This window comes from Lipotes vexillifer, unplaced genomic scaffold (genome assembly GCF_000442215.2).
Source record: "Lipotes vexillifer unplaced genomic scaffold, Lipotes_vexillifer_v1.1 scaffold158, whole genome shotgun sequence".
Taxonomy (NCBI): Eukaryota; Metazoa; Chordata; class Mammalia; order Artiodactyla; family Lipotidae; genus Lipotes; species Lipotes vexillifer.
This window is the reverse complement of record NW_006788189.1, coordinates 2,739,367-2,756,228: the sequence shown is the minus strand read 5'-3', so window position 1 is coordinate 2,756,228 and position 16,862 is coordinate 2,739,367.

The following is a 16,862-nucleotide window of genomic DNA, read 5'->3' as shown; positions in this document are numbered from 1 at the left end:
AATGGAGGGAAGGTACATGGAGCTAAAGGAGCATAAATTAAAGGGATTGGAACTCTGGACATGGGCTGGGCAAAAGGGTGTGGACAGAAGAGATTCTTTTGCAAAACTGAGATATAAAGAAAATGTAAGAGTTACCTAAGTAAATATGAGCAGAGAGTGGAGAGAGAGAAAAGAAACTTCCCAAAGGAGTAAGCCACAACTACAAGTATCCAATGGTAGAAAGAACAGTGAATTTAGGGACCTGAAGGGGGACCAGAGTAGTTGGCACAAAGAGTCAAACTGGGTGTGTGGACTGGATGAGGCCAGAGAGACAGGCAGGACCCAAAGGATGTATGAATATACAGCTCACGCTGAGAACAGGAAGCCAGAACCCAAGTGTTATGAGAAGCCAATAAATCATTCCAAAGGGGTTGGTGTGATCATCTTTGTGTTTTGAGATAGGTCATTCTGACCCCATCATAAATAAGTAGATTGGGGTAAAGCAAGAAAGCATACAATACATTAAATAGGTTGCAATGGCATCAATCCTGTGAGCAGGGTGAATGATATGAGCGAGGTGGTGGCAGAACAGATGGGGAAAAAATTAGAAGAATCGAGAGTAACAGAAAGAAGAGAAAGACCTATTTTAGGACTGATCTGAAACCCTGTGCTTCAAATCTGGTTTCCACAATGCTTAACTAGGTTATCAGGCCCAGACATTAAGAATGGTCACTATTTTCCTACTTAACTAATACATCTAACACCCTTAATAGTGTGTTTCTTTTGAAGAGGTTTCTCAGTTTAAGGGATTTTTATAAAAGCAAAATCTTAGTAAAAAATGAAGCCAAATTTAAATCTAGTTCTGTCTTAATTAAAAGTCTTGACTCTTATGAAATAATATCCTACATTGTATCTTTATGCAATGGTCTTCTTACTGGGTTTCTTGCCTCAAATTCTACTATACGATTCAGTGATTCTTATACAGTGGACCTCAGACCAGCAACATCATCATCACCAGTGAATTTGGTAGAAGTGTAACTTCTCCAGCTCCATCCCAGTCCTACTGAGTCAGAAATGCCAGCATTGGCCTCAGCAACTGGTGTTTTATTTAACAAGACTCCAGGGTGAATCTAATGTATTAACACATTTGAAATCTGGTGACAATTCATTTCTACACAGCTTCCTTAAAAATGCTTTGGAGGTTCCTCAGCCAAGAGTCATAAATAGTCAATGAACCTTGAAAAACAGATCCCTTCCCTACAATTTATCCAGTCCTCTCAAGGATAATCATAGTCATGAAGGTTAGTGACTTAACGAGTCTCTTCTCACTGTTATATTCTGAGCTCCTAGGACAGTGCTTGGAACATAGAAGGTATTCGATATATGCTGATTGAATAAACATGATTCATGTCTCTCTTGATTGTCATTTTTCTACTTTGCCCTTCACTTCTCATAATCAGTCTTACAATTTATTTTCAACTGAGCCTATTTTCTTACAATTCTTATAAGGGTAAATTACTAGCACCAAAAGGAGGATAAACATCATAGTTTCCATTGCTCAATATCCACACATCTCCTCAAACTGCTCCCTTAGGGAGAAAGAGTCTTTGTAGTAAAAGTGAGCTATTCCCAGTGCATTTTTTAAAACTTCATCATTTCCCCCAGCAAAATTTCAAAAGCTATTTGGCTAGGAACCCGTAACTTGGTAGGTAATAAAATAAGCATAGGTTTGATAAACGTATCATAGAATTAAAGGACTCAAAGGAATTTTAAATAAATGATTTCTCTAAATGAGTGATTGTATTAATTGCCACAACTAGAATTTAGCTTATCAGTTAATATGCCCTGGTGAATTCAGTGATACTGCTTCTTCCCAAGGTGCTTGTGGTCAGCAGGAGGCCATTCAAACAGGATGGAATGCCCACCCCAAGGCTAAGTGAGAAACATTATCTCAGCAAAGCTGTACTCTGGTCTGGAAACATATAAGCAGAGGAAATTAACAATGGATGCTGGAGAGGCAATAGACATATGACATTATCGCTAAGAAAAGCCATTTAGATATTTAAATTACATACTCTAGTTTCTAGCTATTCAAATGGACCTATTGATCTTTCATTCTCAATAAAATTGCCTTCATCTTGATTACATGCTTAACCTTGTAGATTTTGAGAAAACATTTCCTTTCCAGAACCTTCTCTTTCTCTCTATATATTATATTTTAATCCTTTCTTCCCCTCCCTCTTTCTTTTTCTCCTTCTCTCTATAAAACCTTAAAATTTATAGTATTATATAATTAACCTTAAAGATTAATTATATATTATATATTATAATGATTGATTATATATTATATATCCACTATATTATGTGAGTACAAAGAGAATACACAATATTCGTCCTTTCCTCCAGGAACTTACTACCTTGCCTAGGAGATTAGACTATCTCCAATGATTGCATCTGCTGTTAGGTGGCAGGATAACACAGTGGTTAAAGGCACAGCTCTTGCAGTTACACTGCATGGATTCAAATTTACGACAATCTAGCTGTGTAATTTTAGCCAGTTCAATTTCCCCACGTATGAAATGGGGGTAATAATGATATTTTATTATATATATGATTATTATAAAGAATAAAAGAGCATATTCTAAGAAGAATTTCGGACATATATCACTGTCTATGTAAATGTTATTTATCATTTAAGAGCAGTAATAAAAAGAAGTCATATGAGACAGATTATTACCTCCAGGATGGAGAAAAGGTGTGCTAAAAAGACCATTCCTAAAATGGCAGTATTTGAGATGAGAATTTAAGTACCATTGTACTCATTTATTAATTATATGTTGACTTCCTTTAATATGCCAGGCCCTGTGACAGGCACATGAAATAAAGAGATTGTGTGTGTGTGTGTGTGTGTGTGTGTGTGTGTGTGTGATCTAGCCATGAGTGTAAAGACAGACAGGCTCTTTCAATTCAACATGGTGATAACAATGATGGTCATTTTAACTAGAGAGCTCCCCTTGGAGTTGGCCGGGGCTGTCATAAGGCATTGCACCTTGACTTTGGCCTCTACCAAATCTTGCTTTTTTCCCCCTCTCCAAGGATATTTCCTAATAAGTATTCTGCAAACTCCATCTCAGAATCAGCTTCTCAGAAAAACCAACCTAGAGGAACTTGTCACCTGGGTCTAATGAAGATGGATTTTCCAAGGAAGGGGAAAAGTACATCTTTTACAGTACTCCCATTTTCACCCATGAAAAAATTTGGGTTTAACAATGAGAGGAGGCTTTCTCCTATGATAAAGCAGAAAGTAGTAAATCCATTGTTCAAACTGCTATTACCTAACTGTAAGCCCCACACTCATTTCAATATTCATGGAGAATATTCTAGGTCTTCCAAGACAGTTTTGCTTTAATAAAATTGGATTTATGCAATAACTACATGATAATTTATGCTTTCATACTTGTAAGCATTTAGACTGAAATGCATTTTCAAATGAGATAAAGCTCTTTTAATTCCAGGTGTCTGAAAGTTTGCTTCAGAAAATATAATAGCCATCATTCATAAGTAGAAACCAATATTTATATTTTCAACCAAATCTATGCTTACTTTTACTTTTCTTTTCCTATTTGTGATTTCCTATAGAGATAAAAAAAAAAAAATCAATGCATGTGTTAATCAGCCATTATTGTCTAGTGTTCCTTACTGGCGGAGAACAGTTTAGATCAATGCTTCTGAAACATAGAAACACTTTTAAGTCTCCTAGAAAGTTTTTCAAAAACACAAATCCCAGAACTCTCTCCTATCAAACCAAGTAAATCAAAATCTCTGGAGAAAGGCTCTAGACATTTTATATTTTAAAGTCTCACCAAAAGATCTTAAAGTGAAGTTAGGATATCAGACCACTGGGTTAGTGCAATTGGCTTCATTTATACATAGATTAGCTTCTTTTTTTTTTTTTATTTGTTTAACATCTTTTTTGAAGTATAATTGCTTTACAATGGTGTGTTAGTTTCTGCCTCACAACAAAATGAATCAGTTATATATATACATATGTTCCCATATCTTTTCCCGCTTGCATCTCCCTCCCTCCCACCCTCCCTATCCCACCCCTCCAGGTGGTCACAAAGCACCGAGCTGATCTCCCTGTGTTATGCAGCTGCTTCCCTAGCTATCTACCTTACGTTTGGTAGTGTATATATGTCCATGCCTCTCTTAGATTAGCTTCTTTTAAAGTATGTAATAGCTGATAAGACTGTAGCATTCATTGATACATTTATTCTTTATTCATTTCTTCAAAAGTTTATTCCTGAAACAAACATTTCCAAAGTCCTCATCACGTGTCAAGCATTGATCTAAGCCTTAGGAATTCATAAATGAAAAACATGCAGTCTTCCATTTTGAGTAATTTCTAGTGGGGACTGGGCCAGGCTAAAGACATTTAGAAAAACAATCCAAATGTAATGTTTGATATAAGTTTGTGCAATGAGTGGTAAGTTTTTAAACCCATACTACTGGGTTATAGAGAGCTTTCTTGAGCAGGTTAGAACAAAATTATCCTGAAAGACTCATAGGAATTATTCAGAAAGACCTAAAGGATATTTGCAACAGAGGAAATGAATTCAGAGGACAAAAATACCATATTTTATTGAGATACTACAAGGAGTACCAATTCATGTTCAAAAGTCATGTCACACAAATTAAAAACAAAGTATTAGTATATCATTCGTATTACTTATATTAAAAAGTTGTACAGAATTCTAAAAATAAAATACCTGCTATTCTACATGAATTCAAATGTCTATGAAAATCTTTATATAAAATCAAACACTGGGCTTCCCTGCTGGCGCAGTGGTTGAGAGTCAGCCTACCAATGCAGGGGACACGGGTTCATGCCCCAGTCCAGGAAGATCCCACATGCCGTGGAGCGGCTGGGCCCGTGAGCCATGGCCGCTGAGCCTGTGCGTCCGGAGCCTGTACTCTGCAACGGGAGAGGCCACAACAGTGAGAGGCCTGCATACCGCAAAAAAAAAAAAAAAAAAAAATCAAACACTAAGCATAGGTAACAATTTTGAATGACATCTAAATCTAGGCATGATGTTAGGGGTATTTACATATATATTATTTTATTCAATAATCCTCTAAGGAAAGCAGTATCATCCTTATTATTCAGGTGAGATAAATTAGGCTCAGAGAGACAAAGTACTTAAGGCTGCAGCTCTTAAGAATTCAAAAAACAATAACAATTTTTAAAAGTAGAAAGTGGAAACATCTATATTTTTTTCTACTCTCAGTCTTATTTTTAAAATAATAAGCTAAGAATTCTGAAAAATGCTCAATCAAAATAAATTTAAAATAAAAAGGTTACATTCAATGGTGTTTATAATAAAGACATAAATAACTGTATATATAAATATATATAGTGAGTGCATAAATAATACAAATAAAAAACATAATACTTGACATATAGTCTAATTTATATTTAACATGTTGTAGCCACTGTTTTTGATAGTAGTTTATTATTATTAAAATAATATTATACATAACGTGATGCTGTTTTATAGAAATTTTTAGCTTTCTTGGTGGTTTCAAAAAATTATCTTATATTATATTTACACCAGCTTAACAAAATAAGCTTCCTCTACTTTAAAGATAAGGAAACAAAAATATCTTCAGGTTTAGTACCTTAAAAAATCATAGACTTGGGCTTCCCTGGTGGCGCAGTGCTTGAGAGTCCGCCTGCCGATGCAGGAGACGCGGGTTCGTGCCCCGTTTCGGGAAGATCCCACATGCCGCGGAGCGGCTGGGCCCGTGAGCCATGGCCACTGAGCCTGCGCGTCCGGAGCCTGTGCTCCGCAAATGGGAGAGGCCACAACAGTGAGAGGCCCGCATAACGCAAGAAAAAAAAAAAAAAAAAATCATAGACTTAGTGGACAATAAAAGTAAAATTCAAAACAGTATCATGGTTCTCCACTTGTAGTTCAACAGTTTTTATCAAGCCAATCCTCCCACCAAGACCAAATAGGACAACTGTGTAACACACACACACACACACACACACACACACACACACACACACATGCACACACACACACAGAAGCACACACAAATACAACTGTTTTATCACATCAGTGAAGAACATAGAAGTGAGCTCAATACGCTACTCCCTGAAGGCATTTGCTAGACTTTTAAGCATAGCCTAACAAGAGACTAAACAACAAGAATAAAGCAGCTTCTAAGAAACTGTGGAGATAAACAGAGCTTTTGAGAGCCTCACACTACATGTATACTAAGAAATACCACCCAAACACGAAGTAAAGACCTCACATAAACACCCAGGCTCACAATTTGGACTTTGAAGAACTTCACACTGAGAAGAGGAGCAAATCAGAAATAGACCATACATTAAAACATAGAAACCCAGTCTCTATGCACCTGGGTTGCAGATATGTTTATATCTTTATAATGTTTGCCTGACATACAGTAAATCTTTTGTAAAGGTATATAGCATCATGCATCATCTCTATCACTTACCTATACACAATTCTAGAATTCAATTATACATTATCATTCCAACACTGAAATATTACTGAGAGAAAAAAAGAAAGGAAGAGAAAATATCAATAAACATAAACTCATAGATGATCCAGATATGTGAGTTACTAGAACTGAACTCAAAAATTACTATGATGTAACAGTGAGAGGCCTGCATACTGCAAAAAAAAAAAAAAATTACTATGATTTATGTGTTAAAGAAAGATGACAATATGTAAAAATCTACCAGAAAGGGGAAATTAAAAAGAAGCAAATAGCAATTACAGAACTCATGGCTTCTACTTCAGACCAAATTGAAGAAACATGAATCACATATGACATCCCACTGGAAACAAGTTTAAAAAGGAACAAAATAACAGAGAAAACATGATGTTTAAGACATTGGACATCAATAATGAAGGACAGTGATTCCTAAGAGTCAGGAATAAACCAAGGGAAGGCCTATAATTGCCCATATTGCTTCCTTGACAGAGATTCTAGGCTGCAGCACACGAAAGAGGAGCCCGGGAAGAAACTAGGAGACACACTGTATTTAGGGCTGAAAGTCAGGGGAGGCCAAGGAGGCTAGAATTTTCAGGGCAGAGTACTAGAAAAGATAGAGCTACACAGAGAGAGGATTATACATGGGACTCTAGGTGTCTACAGAAGCCCAGCTCCCCTTGAGTATTCAACAGTGTACTAGTTAATACATGCTTGTAAGAAAACTGCCCAACATCTAAGAAGAAATAACCTGAAAGAATTAGAAAAGAATAATGCTTATGAAAAAATAAAAATTAAAGTCAATGTATTGAAAAATATGCCATTCTAACAGTAATCAGGAAACCTATATTAATTTCAGGTAGAGTAGACTTGAGAGGCAGGAAAGTTATCAGAGATAAAGAGAAGCATTGTATAATGATAAAGGAGTTAATTCTCCAAGATATAATAATCCTCAATATCTATGTGCCTAGCAAGAGAGTATAGAAATACGTGAGGCAAAAACTACAAGGAGAAATAGATGAATTCATTATTATACCTGGCTACTTCAAAACCCCTCTTATCAGAAATGTCAGATCCAGCAGACATAAAATCAGTAAAGACATAATTGAATTTAACAACATCATCAATAAATGAACTTAATGGGCATCTATAGACTAAAATTCATCCACCAACTGAATACATATTCTTCTCAAGCTCACATGAAACATTCACCCAGATGCATATCATTCTAGACCATAAAACACACCTTAACAGATTTATACTATGTCTGCCATAAAACTTTAATTAAAGTAGAAATATTATAATCAAAATAAGCAGGAAAAGAAACAATAAGAATTAGAGCAGAAGTAAATGAAACTGAAAACAGGAAATCAATAGAGAAAATCAATGAAACAACAAAATGATTCATTGAAAAGAACAATAAATTTGATAAGCCTCTAGACAGGCTAAGAAAAATAGAGAGGACACAAATCATTACTATCAAAAATGAAAGAAAGGACATCACTTGAGAGCCCATGAACATTAAAAGGATAATCAAGGAATAATACTATGAACAACTCCATGCCCACGGAGTTGGTAACCTAAGTAAAATGGACCAATTCCTTGAATGACACAATTTGCCAAAATTCACACAAGAGGAAATAGAAAATCTGAATAAATATATCTATTAAAGAAACTGAATCAATAATTAATAACCTTCCAAAACAGAAAGCATCAGGCCCAAATGAGTTCACTGATGAATCCTACCAAACATTTAAGGAAGAAACTATAGAAGTGGAAGGAATACTTTCTAACTCATTTTGTGAGGTGAGTGTTACCCTAATACTAAAACCAGACGAAGAAATCAGAAGGAAAGAAAACTACAGACCAATATCTCTCATGAACATAGATGCAAAAATACTCAATAAAATACTACAAATCAAATCTTACAATGTTAAAAATAATTACGCACCACAATCAAGTGGGATTTACCCCAGGTATACAAAGCTGGTTCAACGTTCAAAATCAGCTAATGTAATTGATCACATCAACAGGCTAAGGAAAAAAAAAAACCACTTGGTCATAACAATGGATGTAGAAAAGGCATTTGGCAAAACCCAACACCCACTAATGACAAACATTTTCAGTAAGCTGCAAATAGAGGGAAACTTTTTCAAGGTGATAAAGACTATCCTACAAAAAAAAAAACAAAAACAAAAAAACTAACATCCTAATTAATGATGAGAAACACAAACATTTCCCATTAACATCTGGAACAAGGCAAGGATGTTAGCTTTCACACTGATTTTTCCATCACACTGTCTTACCTAATATAATAAGATGATAAAAGGTATACAGAACAGGAAGGAAGACATAAAACTGTCTTTTTTCATGGAAGATATGATCATCTAAAAGAGAAGTGAAAATCTGAAAAAGTCAACCACAGCAACAACAACAAAAAAAAACCTGTAATTAACAAGTGATTATACCAAGGTTACAGGAGACAAGATTAACTTACAAAAGTCAATTGCTTTTCTATATACAAACAATGCACAATTTGAAATTAAAAGCACAATAACATCTACAGTAGCACCTCCCAAAATAAAATACTTATGTATAAATCTAACAACATAAGTACAAGATCCATATGAGGAAAAATTCAAAGCTCTTATGAAAGATACCAAAGAGATAAATGGGGAGATAATCCATGTACATGGGTAGAAAGACTCAACATTATCAAGATGTCAGTCCTTTCCACTTAGTCTATAAATTCAATGCAATCCAAATCAAAACCCCAGAAAGTTATTTTGTGAATACTGACAAAATGATTTTAAAGTTTTTGGAGATACAAAAGACCTATAATAGTGAAAACAATATTGTTGAAAGAGGAGAACAAAGTTGGAGTACAGATACTACCCAATTTCAAGACTTACTATAAGGCTACAGTAATCAAAACAGTATGGTATTGGCCAAAGAACAGATAAATAAGTTAATAGAACAGAAATGAGCCCATAAATAGACATATGTAAATATAGTCATCTAATTTTTAACAAAGTGGCAAAAGCAATACAATGGAGAAAAGATAGTCTTTTCAGAAAAATGATGCTAGAACAACTGAATGTTGACATGTAGAAAAAGTAATCTAGACACAGAACTTAAAGCTATACAAAAATTAACCCAAAATGGATCACAGATCCAAATGTAAAGCAAAAAACTATAAAGATTTTAGAAGATAGCAGTAAAGAAATTCTCTATGACCTTGAGTTCAGCTAAGACTTTTTAGATACAACAACAAAGCAACAATTTATGAAAGAAATAATTGATAAGCTGGGCTTCATTAAAATTAAAATTTTCTTCTCTGTGAATAGAAAAGAAGGCACCGTCTTGAATACAATTTAAAAGGCATAACTGTTAAGTCTTATTCAAAATGTAAAAATAACCCTTCTTATTCAAAAATAAAAAAACAAATGACCCAGTTTCAAATAGGACAAAGACCTGAACTGATACCTTACCAAAAGAGATATACAGATGGCAAATAAATACATGAAAAGATGCTCAACATCATATGTCATCAGAAAAATGCAAATGAGATACAACAGTGAGTTTCCACTACACACCTAATAGAATGGCCAACATCTGGAACACTGACAACACCAAATGCTGGTGAGAATATAAAGCAATAAGAATTCTTATTTATTGCTGGTGGGAATTCAATATGGTACAGCCCCTTTGGAAAAAAGTTTGCCAGTTTCATATAAAACTAAACATACTCTTACCTTATGATCCAGTAATTGTGCTTCTGGATATTTTCACAAAGGAGTTTAAAACTTATGTCTGCACAAAACCTGCATGTGGATGTTCATAGCAGTTTTATTTATAACTGCCAAAACTTGAAAATAACTAACATATCCTTCAGTAGATGAATGTGTAAAAAAACTGGTATATACAGACAATACATTATTCAGTACTAAAAGAAATGAGCTAACAAACTATAAAAAGACATGGAGGAACTATAAATAAATGTTACTAAGCTTAAGAAAACAATCTGAAAATGCTACATACTGTATGATTCCAACTACATGATATCCTGAAATAGGCAAAACTACAGAGACAGTAAAAACATCAATGGTTACCAAGGATTAAGTGGGAATGAAGGGATGGATAGGAAGATCACAGAGGATATTTAGGGTACAAAGTTATGATACTTTTAACAAATATTTAAAGCAATTTGCAAAGAATCAAACTATCTCCAAATATTGTAACTATCCCAGAAAAAGATCAAGAGCATTTTTAGGAACACAAAATATACAACACCTGAGCAAGATAAAATTCACAGTGTTTGGCACTCAACTAAAAACATTAGCACACAAAGAAACAAGAAACTGTGATCCAAAATGAGGAATAAATTCAGCCAATCCAGACATATCTAGAATTAACACAGATGTTAGAGTTAGCAGAGAAAAAAAAAATCCCCAATAGTTATTACAACTGTGCTCCATACATCAAGAAGCTGGAAGTCAGATGGAACATGTTAAATGGAGAACAAGATACTAAATTCCAAGTGAATGTGTAGAAATTAAAAATATATGTCTGAGATAAAATATAATACCCTGGATGAGATTAATGACAGCTTAGATATTGAGAAGAAAGAGTGGTTTGAAGACAAAGTAAGAGATACTTTCCAAATGAAACACAAAGAGTAAAAGATTTCAAACCAAAATAAGGATAGCATCAACCTAAGTAGTCAAGAATACAACTTCAATCATCCTACATTATGTATAACTGGAGTGTCTGAAACAAAGGGAAGATATTTGAAAAAATAATGACCAACTTCTTTTCCAAATTTAATGAAAATTGTTAACCCACAGATCTAAGAATCCTAACACACACCAATCACAATAAACATGAAGAAAACTACACTGAGACATAATAAAATTGTTAAAAATCAGAATCTTAAAAACACCTTAAGGTAAAACAATACTTTTTCGGATGTACAAAAGATTAATAATGAATTCATCAGCAGCAGACATATACTACAATATATATACATATATTATATATATATATATATTATATATATATATAATTTTTTTTTTTTGCGGTACATGGGCCTCTTACTGTTGTGGCCTCTCCCGTTGTGGAACACAGGCTCTGGACGTGCAGGCTCAGCGGCCATGGCTCACGGGCCTAGCCGCTCCACAGCATATGGGATCTTCCTGGCCCAGGGCACGAACCCATGTCCCCTGCATCAGCAGGCAGACTCTCAACCACTGTGCCACCAGGGAAGCCCTACAAAATAATTTTTTGAAACCTGTCAGGCAGGAAAAAAAAATAATAATATGGGATGAAAATTGTCTATAGTAAGTGGAATTAAAAACATTACAATTGGCAACTATGTGGGTATGTATATATGATTTTTTCATAACATTTAAATATCTTTAAAAGATATTTTACTGTTCAAACAAAGATAATAGCATCATAATGTGACATTTATAACACAGGCAAAAACAAAACTTAGAACAACAATAATAACAAAGGCTGGAATGAGAGAATTGGAAGTATACAGTTGTAAAATTCTTAAACAGTATATGAAATGCTATAGTATCACTTGAAGGTGAAATTAAAGAGATACTATAAACTCCAAAGAAATCACTAAAATAACAAAACAAAAATTCATATCTAAAAATTAGTGAAGGAAATAAATCATAAAAATCACTCAATTAATCCTAAGTAATACAGAAAAAAATGATTAAAAAGATATAAAAGACTAATGGAGCAATAGTAAAACATATACTGAAATGGTTTACTTAAAACTAACTGTATTAATCTTCACATGGTATCAAAGCCCCAAACAGAAAAGAGAAATTGTCAGATTGAATGGAAGAGGAACATCTAACTACATGATGACTGCAATAAGCCCATTTTAAATATAAAGAAATGAACGGGGGTGCTGGGAAGGTGGCAGAAGAGTAAGAAGCGGAGGTCACTTTCCTCCCCACAGATACACCAGAAATACATCTACACGTGGAACAACTCCTACAGAACACCTACTGAATGCTGGCAGAAAACCTCAGACCTCCCAAAAGGCAAGAAACTCCCCACGTACCTGGGTAGGGCAAAAGAAAAAAAAAGAAAAACCGAGACCAAAGAACAGGGACGGCACCTGCACCAGTGGGAGGGAGCGGTGAAGGAGGAAAGGTCTCCACACACTAGGAAGCCCCTTTGCGGGTGGAGACTGCGGGAGGCGGAGCGGGGAGCTTCGGGGCCGCGGGGGAGAGCACAGCAACGGGGGTGCGGAGGGCAAAGCGGAGAGATTCCCGCACAGAGGATCGGTGCCGACCGGCACTCACCAGCCCGAGAGGCTTGTCTGCTCACCCGCCGGGGCAGGCAGGGCTGCGAGCTGAGGCTCGGGCTTCGGTCAGAGAGCAGGGAGAGGACTTGTGTTGGCTGCTCGAACACAGCCTGAAGGGGTTAGTGCACCACAGCTAGCCGGGAGGGAGCCCGGGGAAAAGTTTGCACCTGCCGAAGAGGCAAGAGACTTTTTCTTCCCTCTTTGGTTCCTGGTGCGCGAGGAGAAGGGTTTAAGAGCACTGCTTAAAGGAACTCCAGAGACGGACACAAGCCGCAGCTAAAAACGTGGACCCCAGAGACAGGCGCGAGCCGCGGCTAAAAGCACGGACCACAGAGACGGGCTGGAGACACTAAGGCTGCTGCTGCCGCCACCAAAGGGCCTGTGTGCGAGCACAGGTCACTATCCACACCCCTCTTCCGGGGAGCCTGTGCAGCCCGCCACTGCCAGGTTCCCGGGATCCACGGACAACTTCCCAGGGAGAACGCACGGCGTGCCTCAGGCTGGTGCAACGTCATGCCGGCCTCTGCCGCCGCAGGCCCGCCCCGCACGCTGTACCCCTCCCTCCCCTCGGCCTGAGTGCGCCAGAGCCCCCGAATCAGCGGCTCCTTTAACCCCGTCTCGTCTGAGCAAAAACAGACGGCCTCCAGCGACCTACACGCAGAGGCAGGGCCAAATCCAAAGCTGAGCCCCTATGAGCTGTCAGAACAAAGAAGAGAAAGGGAAATCTCTCCCAGCAGCCTCAGCAGAGGCGACCTACACGCAGAGGCAGGGCCAAATCCAAAGCTGAGCCCCTATGAGCTGTCAGAACAAAGAGAAAGGGAAATCTCTCCCAGCAGCCTCAGAAACAACGGATTAAAACTACACAATCAACTTGATGTACCCTGCATCTGTGGAAGCAAATCATCCCAAATTGAGGGGGTGGACTTCGAAAGCAAGATCTATGATTTTTTCCCCTTTTCCTCTTTTTGTGACTGTGTATGTGTATGCTTCTGTGTGAGATCTTGTCTGTATAGGTTTGCTTCCACCATTTGTCCTAGAGTTCTATCCATCCATTGTTTTTTTTTTAATTTTTTTCTTAATAATTAATTTTAATAACTATTATACTATACCTTCTTTCTTTCTTTCTTTCTTTCTTTCTTTCTTTCTTTCATTCTTTCTTTCTCTCTTCCTTTCTTTCTTTCTTTCTTTCTTTTCCTTCCTTCCCTCCTTTAGACAACGAATCATCCCAAATTAAGGAGGTGGATTTTGAGAGCAAGATTTATGATTTTTTCCCCTTTACCTCTTTTTGTGAGGGTGTATGTGTATGCTTCTGTGTAAGATTTTGGCTGTATAGCTTTGCTTCCACCATTTGTCCTAAGGTTCTATCCGTCCCTTTTTTTTCTTTTTTTCCTAAATAATTATTTTTAATTCAACAACTTTATTATACTTTATTTTACTGTATCTTCTTTCTTTCTGTCTTTTTTCCTTCCTTCCCTCCTTCCTTCCTACCTTCCACCCTCCCTCCCTCCCTCTCTCCCTCCCTCCTTTCTTTCCTTCTTGCCTTCTTTCCTTCTTTCTTTCTTTCTTCCTTCCCCCCTTCCTTCCTTCTTCCTTCCTTCCTTCCCTCCTTCCATCCTTCCCTCCTTTTTTCTTTCTTTCTTTCTTTCTTTCTTTCTTTCTTTCTTTCTTTCCTTCTTCCTACTTCTACTAATTCTCTCTACTTTCTCTCCCTTTTATTCTGAGCCGTGTGGATGAAAGGCTCTTGCTGCTCCAGCCAGGAGTCAGGACTCTGCCTCTGAGGTGGGAGAGCCAACTTCAGGACACTGGTCAACAAGAGACCTACCAGCTCCACATAATATCAAATGGCGAAAATCTCCCAGAGACCTCCATCTTAACACCAGCACCCAGCTTCACTCAACGACTAGCAAGCTACAGTGCTGGACAACCTATACCAAACAACTAGCAAAACAGAAACACAACCCCACCCATTAGCAGAGAGGCTGTCTAAAATCATAAGTCCACAGATACCCCAAAACACACCACCAGACGTGGACCTGCCCACTAGAGAGACAAGATCTAGCCTCATACACCACAACACAGGCACTTCCCCTCCACCAGGAAGCCTACACAACCCACTGGACAAACCTTAGCCACTGGGGACAGACATCAAAAACAACAGGAACTACGAACCTGCATCCTGCAAAAAGGAAACCCCAAACACAGTAAGATAAGCAAAATCAGAAAACAGAAAAACACACAGCAGATGAAGGAGCAAGATAAAAATGCACTAGATCTAACAAATGAAGAGGAAATAGGCAGTCTACCTGAAAAAGAATTCAGAATAATGATAGTAAAGATGATCCAAAATCTTGGAAATAGAATGGACAAAATGCAAGAAACAGTTAACAAGGACCTAGAAGAAATAAAGATGAAACAAGCAATGATGAACAACACAATAAATGAAATTAAAAGTACTCTAGATGGGATAAATAGCAGAATAACTGAGGCAGAAGAACGGATAAGTGACCTGGAAGATAAAATAGTGGAAATAACTACTGCAGAGCAGAATAAAGAAAAAAGAATGAAAAGAACTGAGGACAGTCTCAGGGACCTCTGGGACAACATTAAATGCGCTAACATTCGAATTATAGGGGTTTCAGAAGAAGAAGAGAAAAAGAAAGGGACTGAGAAAATATTTGAAGAGATTATAGATGAAAACTTCCCTAAAATGGGAAAGGAAATAGTTAATCAAGTCCAGGAAGCACAGAGAGTCCCATACAGAATAAATTCAAGGAGAAATACGCCAAGACACATATTAATCAAACTATCAAAAATTAAATACAAAGAAAGCATATGAAAAGCAACAAGGGAAAAACAACAAATAACACACAGGGGAATCCCCATAAGGTTAAAAGCTGATCTCTCAGCAGAAACTTTGCAAGCCAGAAGGGAGTGGCAGGACATACTGAAAGTGATGAAGGAGAAAAACCTGTAACCAATATTACTCTACCCAGCAAGGATCTCATTCAGATTTGATGGAGAAATTAAAACCTTTACAGACAAGCAAAAGCTGAGACAGTTCAGCACCACCAAACCAGCTTTACAACAAATGCTAAAGGAACTTCTCTAGACAAAAACACAAGAGAAGGAAAAAGACCTATAATAAATAACCCAAAACAATTTAGAAAATGGGAATAGGAACATACATATCGATAATTACCTTAAAAGTAAATGCATTGGTGGGACTAAATGCTCCCACCAAAACACACAGATTGGCTGAATGGATACAAAAACAAGACCCATATATATGCTGTCGACAAGAGACCCACCTCAGACCTAGAGACACACACAGACTGAAAATAAGGGGATGGAAAAAGATATTCCATGCAAATGGAAACCAAAAGAAAGCTGGAGTAGCAATTCTCATATCAGACAAAATAGACTTTAAAATAAGGACTATTAGAAGAGACAATGAAGGACACTACATAATGATCAAGGGATCGATCCAAGAAGAAGATATAACAATTGTAAATATTTATGCACCCAACATAGAAGCACCTCAATACATAAGGCAAAAACTAACAGCCATAAAAGGGGAAATCGACAGTAACACATTCATAGTAGGGGACTTCAACACCCCACTTTCAGCAATGGACAGATCATCCAAAATGAAAATAAATAAGGAAACACAAGCTTTAAATGATACATTAAACAAGGTGGACTTAATTGATATTTATAGGACACTCCATCCAAAAACAACAGAATACACATTTTTCTCAAGTGCTCATGGAACATTCTCCAGGATAGATCGTATCTTGGGTCACAAATCAAGCCTTGGTAAATTTAACAAAATTGAAATTGTATCAACTATCTTTTCCGACCACAATGCCATGAGACTAGATATCAATTACAGGAAAATATCTGTAAAAAATACAAACACATGGAGGCTAAACAACACACTACTTAATAACGAAGTGATCACTGAAGAAATCAAAGAGGAAATAAAAGCATACCCAGAAACAAACGACAATGGAGACACAATGAC